General features: G+C 35.9%; 1 long non-coding RNA gene across 1 annotated transcript; it reads right to left on the bottom strand.

The window, feature by feature from the left end:
- Positions 1 to 2,094: 2,094 nt before the first annotated feature.
- LOC134244119 (uncharacterized) lies at positions 2,095 to 5,905 on the bottom strand. The gene is made up of 3 exons (XR_009987162.1): positions 5,684 to 5,905; positions 2,292 to 2,387; positions 2,095 to 2,174 (listed from the first exon to the last, which is right to left on the bottom strand). It is a non-coding gene; the product is annotated as an uncharacterized LOC134244119 (long non-coding RNA).
- Between the last annotated feature and the right edge of the window lie 5,769 nt (positions 5,906 to 11,674).

Here is an 11,674-nt window from a genome sequence, read left to right as displayed (position 1 = left end):
ATTAAAAAACAAGCATCAATTATTACTATTTTCAATTGAATTGATGTGAGAATCAATTAGAAAGAAAAGAGTAATAATTCAATTAATGCATGTATCAGTAGGATTAAGTTTGCGGAAGAGTTATAGGTTTTGCTTTAAAGTCTTTGAGTTAGGAGTTGATCTTAATATTCTAGTTTGGAATTTCACTGGGACGTGAAGACCGGTACCTTGGATGAGACCATTTAAACTGAGGTCTCTTATCACAGTAGGCGTTGCATGAAAAAGTTACGTTACTGCTCAAATGCCATAATTACCGAGTGCAGGTCCCATTGGAAAACCTTGAACAGTCTGGATGTTAACGTAACCATTGCCAACTTTCTTAGTATTTGGGTTGCTTGCTAACTCTGCATAGAACCATACAGCAACTACTATATTTAACTATAATTCATACTGTTGATTAGCTTTTCCATTATTCCTAAGCCTCAAGGAATGTATAATAAGACTCACAATTTCATTTCACATTTATTCAACTCGGCAATACTAGTATTACACCCATTATTATTATCACAACAATTCGTACACAACAATCACTGAAAAGTCTATGGATATTGGAGATAAATGACCATATTGTCTCCAAATTTTATAGGAGTTCTGGGGTTACGGCAGAAATACCTAGACACAAAGATACATAATGGGAATGATGGCGGCCCTGTGTTGACAACATGTGGACGGGAATGACCTGTACCCTGGGACATATCTGTTTACCCTGTTTTCAAAAGGTTGCTCCCTGGTTCGATAGTACTCACTGACACTGAGTATTCCACACTGTGAACCTTCCCTCCTTTAAAAGAGGTGAAGGGTGCACCATTATTAATTAAACTTGTAGAACCCCAACCATACATTACATAAGGGGTAATACTTTCCCCACTAAACAAGACCTGCCCTCTGTCTTATTTGACAGATGGGGGAAACACAGGCTAGAAATGTCCCAAATCCCCCCCTTTTAGGTCCCCCCAGACCCACCATAAACATTGATGTAATGTTCCTACATCTACGACATTAATTCATTTGAAGAGAGCAACAAACATAGGTAATCAGAGATTACAGAGCTGACCTCAACGAACGTTGTCTTTAAGTAAGACAAAGTCACACAATTAACCAACAAAAAGTGTACATCCAAAAATGCAAAATTTATGCAATTTTGGTCTGATATTTTGGAATAGACTTATATAAAAACTTCAAACTAGTTCTTCATCACGAAAATGTGATTAAAATCCAGCATCTGAAGCAAATTTGAGAGTTTTCATCCCTTTATGCATCATTTGTGCAAGTTTGGTTTATATAAGCCTTATAGTTTCTTGGCAATAGACCTGCACCCATAACTTTTACCAGGTCCATTTTCTGGAAAATGTATGTCGAATTCAGCATCTGAAGCAAGTCCATTAGTGTGCATCCTAAGATGTATCATCCATGCAAGTTTGCTCAACATAGGGCTCATAGTTACTTGGAAATGAAATCTGTATAAAAAAACTATCCTTTTCCCTAATCAAGAAAATGTAGGTCAGATTCAGCATCCAAAGCCAGCCTGTTAGAATGCACCCTTAGATGTATAATCCATGCAAGTTTGGTTATTAAAGAGCTCAAAGTTACACTTGGAAAAGAATCCTGTACCAACACAACTTTATCTAAACAATTCCAATAACTACGTATTATCTCATTGGTTATAATACAAAAATAAAGATTATTAAAGACAAAGGCCAGCCTCCAACTAGTCCCTTTCAGCTTTTCCTCCCTGGAGTTCCAACCAGTAATGCCCCAGGGTATCCAAAGCTTACTTAAAACTAGCCGTCAACTAGTTCATCTCAACATTTTGGATAAATATAGCTAATGGATAAATATAGCTAATGAAGAAAACAAAGAGAAAAGCAGGGGGTCAGTGTGGGAGGAAGGCGGAGTACCCGTAAAGAACCCACTTGTACGAACAGGCGTCAACATACCCTTTCATAATTCAGACACCCTTTACAAAAATATTTTCAAAATGATTTTTGATTTTAAAAACACAGAAAAAACATTGCTAGCTTGAATGTGTTTTAATCAGTGCTTTGAAGATCTGGATATATCTGCATTATCTGCTGCTTCTCTATGCATGATCTCAAGGATGTGCACTTTGAAAACTTTCTTGATTCGATTATTTTCTGTAAATAAATGAGGCAAGAAATGAGTATCAGATTTTGATAAAATTTAAATATTATATGATAAAAAAAAAATATAAAGAAAAGTACAAAATAGAAATCATGATCACTTTGCCATACCTGAAGGGTCCCAATCCTTGAAAATGTCAACCCAGCAAATCCACATAAAATCAACTCATTAGTACCTTGACTTACTATGGTCTCCAAATCTTCACACTTAAAAAAGCAACATTATATGCCTTTAGCATCCACTAGAACAAATCAGAACAAGAGACCCACAGACTTAATAGGTGATCACCTTGGTATCATCTAACAACTTTCCAACAATTGAATTTGGTTTGTGTTTTAAACCACAGGCCATGAAATTCAAAATGTTGAAAGAGGCACCATTCTTCATTATAAAAAATGTACTTAGATCATTGGCATAATACCAGGAAAAGATTTTCAAAGAATTCATGCATTTTCACTATATAATCATTAGAGCCCTGCACTAACACCAGAACCCCTGCCCAGGGGCAAAGAAATTCACAAATTTGGAAAAGGAATCCTTCCTCATCATAACTGTGTACACAGTTCATTGGTTTAATGCCCATGAGCAGAGAAGTTTTTGTAAAGAATTTATGCATTTTCACTATATCATCAATTAAGAGCCCCACCCTAACACCAGTGAGAACCCCTGACTCTCAATGGAAGAGGCAGCCTTATTTGATTAATATACTAATACCCAGGAACAGAGAAGAATGCATTTTCACTACAGTGTATAATCAATAGATAGTTTTCAATAGACCCAAATTAACAAGAGTTATTTCTCTTCGGCGGCCATGTTGTGGGTCAACATGCTCATATTCCTTCATAATTCAACCAACTTTAACTTTTTATACTGGCTATTGTGGCCTGGAAAGCATTGTTTTTCTGACAGTTATACATTTGTTAGAGCCTCCTTTATTTCATAATGTTTATTCCATAATGATTTCCCCCCAAATATTTCTACTACGCCCTCTTATATTTGGTAGGACAAAGAGGGAAAATTATCATAAAATTCACAAATTTTGTAGGGTCTAAAAACTATCTATAGACTGCCCTAATACAAGCATTTTTTTTAGAAGACTAGCTGGCATTCTTACTCATTATAACTATGCAGTTAGTTAGTTTAATACCCAGGAGAAGAGAAGAAGATTTTCAAAGAATTAATGTATTTTCTCTAAATAATCAATAGAGCCCCACCCTAACATCAGAACCCCCGACCCAGGGGCCATAAAATTCACAATTTTGGAAGAGGCATTCTTGCTCATTATAACTATATACTTTAAGTTAGTTTAATACCCTGGAGCAGAGAAGATTTTCAAAGAATTTATGCATTTTCATTGTATAATCAATAGAGTCCTGCCCTAACACCAGAACCTCTGACCCTGGGGCCATGAAATTATAATTTTGGAAGACGCAGTCTAATTTAACATTAACTATATATGTACCGATATTTTGGTTTATTTTATACCTTGAGGAGCAGAGAAGAAAATTTTCAAAGAAATGATGAATTTCACTATATTGTCTATTAAGCCTCACCCTAGTACTAGAATCCCTGACCCTGGGGCCATGAATTTCACCATTTTGGTAGAGGACTCAATGCTGATTGAATCATGCCAACAGTTTGACTGCTTGATGTCCAGGAGTATTATGAAGAAGATTTTTAAAGATTGCACTAAAGAATTTTATGCTGTATTAACCAATATTTGCCCCCCCCCCAAATCAAACTTTGATGGAAATATATTTATTAATTAAGTTCTTAATACAGGGGAGTATATGCTTTTCGAAGCACTGAATATTTTCATAAGTAATGATGTCATATGTACGTAATGACGTCACAAACATGACGTAAATTTCAGTTTTTTATGAATTTTACAGAAAAATGTACATTTTTCGTCGATATTTTGACACTGATGAGGTATGTGACATAATTACTTCCAAATTCATCTTATATATATATTAAACAGGGTCAAATTATACCTAGCATATATTATATGCAACATACCGCAGATAGGTCTTTAGTGGTTTTGGCCCCAACCTCCAGTTTTGATATAAGTACATGTATATACACAACAAGATTGTCACTTTTCCTAAGTATTAAAATTAAAATTTGTGAAAGTGCAAGGACGTGTCAATCAAACCATGCATCCAAAAATTTAGCTTCAATAACTTTTAGATGAAATTAGATTTTTATTATATTTTGATTGTGAAATGCTATTGCAAAATATATGTCGTGATATTATACAGAAAATATTAACTTCAAATCTGTGTCAAGGCAGCTTTAAGTTTATTTGAAAAATTTAATTTGGGTGTGAAGAGTCGGCATATCTGGTTGCATAAAAGCTGACTGACTTCTAGCAATTAACCTGGTTAAAAATTTCACCTGCTAAGTATAATTTGACCCTGTTTAATATATATATATATATATATATATATATATATTAGGGATGTCAACGAGTACCCGGTTAACCGGGTACTCGATCGAACGTCCGAGTATCGAATACTAAAATTGGTACTCGGTTACTCGGATGTATATTTTTAAATATTTCTAAGCTTATTTATTAATGCATTAAAACATCGGTTTTAAAACGTAAAATGTTCATTGCACTTGTACATACAGTAATTAGGGTTTCCTATGCCTCTAAATGACCGTTATCGCCTGTGGCAGTGTTTATACAGTAATTATCGTGACCAAACACCTGATGTACCTACCCGGGCTTTTCTCACCTTCGACTGTCGTCTTCCATTATATTTAGTTTGCTTTAATTATTTGTTTTCATTGAACATCGTTTAAGGTCCATTATATTTAAACAAATTAAATAATTTTGTCAATTCTCCAAGAAGCCGTAAATTCTCGGGAAAGAGACAGACGATATTGCACGTGCGATTGTTGATTTGGATGCATTTGATTACATGCCAATTAATGCAAATGCTTTAAAAATCTTATGTCCATCATTGCTCTAAACTACATACCGTATCGTAATTCTATGAAATCTAGGATCAAAAAGTGTACGAAGATCGTATAAATCCGATCTGTTATAGGATAACTTGATCAAGTTTATACCGTACATATAGCTCAGACAACTTATCACTTGGACATCAAACGCACCAAAGAGTTACATTACAATAACGGAACAGATTATTTTTTAAACAAAAACACAGTGAACCATTTCTGATTTTATTTCTCGTATTTATCTGATAAATAAATTGAACTTTAAAAAATGATAGATTTAAATTTCAAAAGTTACAAAATGGTATATAATTGTTACAACGCATTTGCAGGTAACCTCCCATCGGTTTTATTTCTACAAGAGTTTACAATTTTTTTTTACAGTTATCAATTAACTTGTTCATATTTATTTACACTTTTACCGAGTACCCGGGTACTCGATCGGAAAAACGTCCGAGTAACCGAGTATCAAAAATTGACCGATTTGACATCCCTAATATATATATAAGATGAACTTGGAAGTAATTATGTCACATACCTCATCAGTGTCATTTATTCACTGTGGTATATGTCTTGGAGGAAAAATCAACATCCATCAGGCATTGTCCTCCAGTTGTATCCACCATGTCCTATTGGGTCCACCTGCTGTTTCCACCATGTCCACCATGTCCTGTTGCATACATCTCCTGTTTCCAAATCTTGGAAGATCAGCATCCATTTGCTTTGCATTGACCAGTTGCATGATTCCATCAGGTTCTCCTTGGTGCATCTGTCTTAGATCATTGTCTCTGACTAGTAGAGATAAAAATAAGCACAGCTTAAAATTTTGTCTGCTATTTCATAATTTGACACAGCTAATAAGATGATCTTGAATCATGTTTATGGCATATACACTGTACATGTACCAGATCAGTGTCACTTATCTCCTGTGATATGATCTTGTTGGGAAGGTCAACATCATCAGATATTAGTTTCCACCTAGTCCTGTTGGGTATATACTGCTGCTGCTTCCATAATTTGTCCATCAGGTGTACCTCCTCCAGGTTTTTGCAAAATACAACAAAGCACATTAGACACATGCTTTAATACTCATTTCAATAACAAGTAACTAAAACTCATAACAATTATCAATAATTTGCATGTAGTTCAGTGTAACATTGTAAATTTTCACCCCAGGAAAACCACTGTAAACCTAGGCACATGCTTTACGGTATATTACATTTATCTGAAATATGGTGATTTTGCATTAACATATCAGTAGAATTTTTAGCAAGGATTTAATTTTGGCATTATTAATGAGGGTGTTGAGATCGCTAACATTGAATATATCACAAAAAATTAATTGCATTTTATTTGTAAAAGTTTTTTTATTAATGTGCATTTTAAAATCGCTTAAATAACATCTCGCTAAAAATAAATTACCAGTTTTTAAGGACAAATTGCTAAATTTGCGTCTCGCTAAATTTTTTACTTATACGGCATTCAGGCCAGGCTTGTGTTTTTAAGTTTAAATGGAATGCCATTCGCACTGTAGCTAGTTGAAGAACATTTAAAGTAAGAATTAAAAGACAAAGGACAAGGTAGGGTAATGGCTAGATTTTATGTAAAAATCAGAACACTGGTAAAATTTCAATAGTTTGTGGTTAAAAACTTAAAATGATGCTTGATCTAAAACCAGCACTAATTTGGATTCAAAGCATAAATGGAGGCTACTGTAGGAAGCAGAAGTAGGACATTTTTTCCCAAATTTCCTCATTTTTGGTGGAATTTTATCATATTTGAGATACTTTTCTCTTCGGAAAACACAGAGCACAAGCTTGCCTATCTGAGATTTTTACACATAAACTGCATTTGATACTTAAGTGTATAAAATATATACATTTTATATATAGTGTATATATTTAGTATAGATAGTAGATTAGGTAGATAGGCAAGCTTGTGCTCTATGTTTTCCAAAACAAAATGTACGTGCTGTAAATTAAATCAATGAAAAGAACTATGTATATGCAGTATATTGCATATTTTTGCCCCCACAAAAGTCATATTTTGAAAATATCTTGAAATGAGCTGAATTGTATAAATTGTATGAGAAATATAAATTAACAAAACATATTATAGTTTCAAAGAAGTTATTGTCATTTTTTGTTTTTTATGACTTCACAAACTAGTCGGATTTTGTATTATTTTTCAGATAGAGGAGAAAATGGATAAAATTTAAACGATTTTAGCTATAAAATTTACAGAGCGCAGGCCTGCTCAAGAACAAAATTAATTTATTTCGATGTTATCATTCTACACATTATATCAAAATATTGAGCTTGAGCAGACCTGTGCTCGGTGACTATTTCTCAAAATATCGACATAAAATTTACCTTTTCCTGTAGGAATCATGGAAATTTCAAATTTACGTCATTTTCCTGATATCATTTCAAACATATGACATCATTGCTGATGAAAATATTCAGTGCTTTTAAGTCTGCAGATTATATAATTCTCTGTCAAAGTTTGATTTACCAAATAAAGTCCTTTGCATAAACATGAAAAAATCGAAAATTGATCTATTTCTGACCTCTCTGTGACCTCTGTGTATTCCAAAACTTAAAACCAATACTCATTTTGTGGCAGTGCTGACAACAGGTTTTTTTTATGGATAAAATGTTGCATCATTCTGAAAAACAACTAAAATCAGGCCAAAAAGGGGACTTACCCTATCTTGTCTTTTAAAAATAATATTTTAATACATGTACTATTATATACTACTATAAAAAACATAAATTTTATGAAATAACTATATTAACAGTTTTCTCTCTGAGATGAGATGCCAGCCATGCAAGGCTTTTGAGACTCATCTTTCTGTGCGCCCTTGCGAACTTAGCCTGGGACGGAAAAGAGTCCAGTATCCGTCTGCTTCCACGTGGAGGCATCGCATAGGACTTCTTGTGGAGAGGCTATGTACTGGCAGGGGAAGACAATAAAATTCCTTCCCTTTTTGCACTGCTGCTAGCCAGCGGTGATGGCTGAAAGCGAGAGGTGACAAGCACACAGACACTAACACCAACACACCAGACGCATCACACAACATTAAGCAGACTGTTAGTAGTTTTAGTAGCTTGTTACAATGATTACTTCAGAGCTGCCAACATTCTAAAATGACAAATAGTAAGGCGGGGTGTAGGGACCACCTAGGCCCCCTGCCGCTGAAGATGTTTGGTAAGTGGACATGCCATCTGAGGCATGTTACCATTTTGTTTACTGTAGATCACCATATTTTTGCGACACCTTATTTTCGCGACTTAGCTATTTGGTATTTATTAACGAGACAACAGTTTCGAGAGCTGTGGTTTCTGTTGTATATAAACATTAATATTACAAATACACGCAAGAACGAAATTTTCGCTAGCAGGCGGACTCGCTTAATTACGTGAAAATAAAGTTCTCTCGAATAAAAAGTGATTTACAGTACTTTAAAACATTGACATGAATGTGATCGGCCTTCTAAAACTGAAACGATGATGCAAGCGTTGTAAAAATTATGAATATATTATAATAGTAGAAACTTTAGACTGCCAGCTATGAAAATACCGGTATTATAAACTTTGAACGAGAAAAACTGAACTCGGAAGAATATAGAGAGATATCGTAAGGCGTATTTTAGACACTGATTTCGTACGCCTGATGCCAAAATCGTAAGGGTTGGCAGCTCTATTATTTAGTAGTTAAGTGTTATGATGATTTCTTAGGATGATTGGTAAGTTGTTAGATTGATTGGTTAGAAGGTTGTTCGAGTTATTTGTAAGAAGTTTGTAAGAGTTATTTGTAAGTACCTTCTTAAGAGTTATTTGCAAATAATGAAACCATCTAACCTCAGCCGCCTCCAAGTCCTTATTCCACCATCTCCAACAATGAACAGCCAGCTGCTTCCAAGTCTACCATCTCCAACGATGAAGTCCCGGCAAAAAGAGAACAGAGAAGATTAGACAAAGAAAAAAACAACAGAACAAAAAACAAAATGACTATTACAGAAGATGTGCAGTGGGGGAGGGGAGGGAAATGTTAGTACTTAGTAGAAGTGACGAAATAATAATGAAACCATCTTACCTGTCCTATTTCTGAATGACTAAGAAATACCTCCAGTCCAGAGTTGTTGGCATGCTGTTCCAAACTGATATGCCCAGCCTCCTCCAACGATGAACAGGCAGCTGCCTCCAAGTCCATCTCCAAAGATGAAGTCCTACCATCTCCAACTATAAAGTCCCGGCAAAGAGAGTACAGAGAAGATTAGACAAAGAAAAAAACAGAACAAAACACAAAACGACTATTACAAAAGATGTGCAGAGAGTAGCGGAGGGGAGGGAAATGTTAGTACTTAGTAGAAGTGACAAAATGATAATAAAACCATCTTACCTGTACTATTCCTTAATGACTAAGAAATACCTCCAGTCCAGCGTTGTTGGCATGCTGTTCCAATCCAATATGACCAGCCTCATCCAAGTACTCCAACGATGAAGAGCCACCCACCTCCAACTACACCATCTCCAACGATGAAGTCCCAGCATTTCCAATGATGAAGTCCCAGCAAAGAGAGAAAAGAGAAGATTAGACAAAGAAAAAACAACAGAACAAAAAACAAAACGACTATTACAAAAGATGTGCAGAGAGTAGTAGAGGGGAGGGAAATGTTAGTACTTAGTAGAAGTGACGAATTAATAATGAAACCATCTTACCTGTGCTATTCCTTAATGACTAAGAAATACCTCCAGGTCCAGCATTGTTGGCATGCTGTTCCAATCCAATATGCCCAGCCTCATCTAAGTACTCTTTAGATGAAGAGCCAGCCACCTCCAAGTCCACCATCTCCAACGATGAAGTCCCAATATCTCCAACGATGAAGTCCCGGCAAAAAGAGAACAGAGAAGATTAGACAAAGAAAAAAACAACAGAACAAAAAACAAAACGACCATTACAAAAGATGTGCAGAGAGTAGGGGAGGGGAAGGAAATGTTAGTACTTAGTAGAAGTGACGAAATAATAATGAAACCATCTTACCTGTGCTATTCCTTAATGACTAAGAAATACCTCCAGTCCAGCGTTGTTGGCATGCTGTTCCAATCCAATTCCAATATGCCCAGCCTCCTCCAACGATGAACTGCAAGCCGCCTCGAAGTCCAACATCTCCAACGATGAAGTCCCGGCAAAGAGAGTACAGAGAAGATTAGACAAAGAAAAAAACAACAGAACAAAAAACAAAACGACTATTACAAAAGATGTGCAGAGAGTAGCGGAGGGGAGGGAAATGTTAGTACTTAGTAGAAGGGATGAAATAATAATGAAACCATCTTACCTGTACTATTCCTTAATGACTAAGAAATACCTCCAGTCCAGCGTTGTTAGCATGCTGTTCTAATCCAATATGCCCAGCCTCATCCAAGTCCTCCAACGATGAAGAGCCACCCACCTCCAAGTCCACCATCTCCAACGATGAAGTCCCGGCAAAGAGAAAATAGAGAAGATTAGACAAAGAAAAAAACAACAGAACAAAAACAAAATGACTATTACAAAAGATGTGCAGAGAGTAGTGGAGGGGAGGGAAATTTTAGTACTTAGTAGAAGTGATGAAATAATAATGAATAATCTTACCTGTGCTATTCCTTAATGACTTAGAAATACCTCCAGTCCAGCGTTGTTGGCATGCTGTTCCAATCCAATATGCCCAGCCTCCCCCAATGATAAACAGTCAGCCACCTCCAATGATGAAGTCCCAACATCTCCAAGGATGAAGTCCCAGCAAAAAGAGAACAGAGAAGATTAGACAAAGAAAAAAACAACAGAACAAAAAACAAAATGACCATTACAAAGGATGTGCAGAGAGTAGTGGAGGGGAGGGAAATGTTAGTACTTAGTAGAAGTGACAAAATAATAATGAAACCATCTTACCTGTGCTATTCCTTAATGACTAAGAAATACCTCCAGTCCAGCATTGTCAGCATGCTGTTCAAATCCAATATGCCCAGCATTATACAAGTCCTCCAACGATGAAGAGCCACCTACCTCCAAGTCCACCATCTCCAACGATGAAGTCCCAACATCTCCAAGGATGAAGTCCCAGCAAAGAGAGAACAGAGAAGATTAGACAAAGAAAAAACAACAGAACAAAAAACAAAATGACTATTATAAAAGATGTGCAGAGAGTAGTGGAGGGGAGGGAAATGTTAGTACTTAGTAGAAGTGACGAAATAATATTGAAACCATCTTACCTGTACCATTCCTTAATGACTAAGAAATACCTCCAGTCCAGTGTTGCTGGCATGCTGTTCCAATCCAATATGACCAGCCTCCTCCAACGATGAACAGCAAGCCGCCTCCAAGTCCAACATCTCCAACGATGAAGTCCCGGCAAAGAGAGTACAGAGAAGATTAGACAAAGAAAAAACAACGGAACAAAACACAAAACGACTATTACAAAAGATGTGCAGAGAGTAGGGGAGGGGAGGGAAATGTTAGTACTTAGTAGAAGTGACGAAATAATAAT

Source organism: Saccostrea cucullata, unplaced genomic scaffold, assembly GCF_032062105.1.
Source record: "Saccostrea cucullata isolate Sc308-1 unplaced genomic scaffold, CSIRO_AGI_Scuc_v1 ctg6150, whole genome shotgun sequence".
Lineage (NCBI taxonomy): Eukaryota > Metazoa > Mollusca > Bivalvia > Ostreida > Ostreidae > Saccostrea > Saccostrea cuccullata.
The sequence above is the reverse complement of the archived record's forward strand: the minus strand, read 5'-3'. Positions and strand labels throughout refer to the sequence as shown.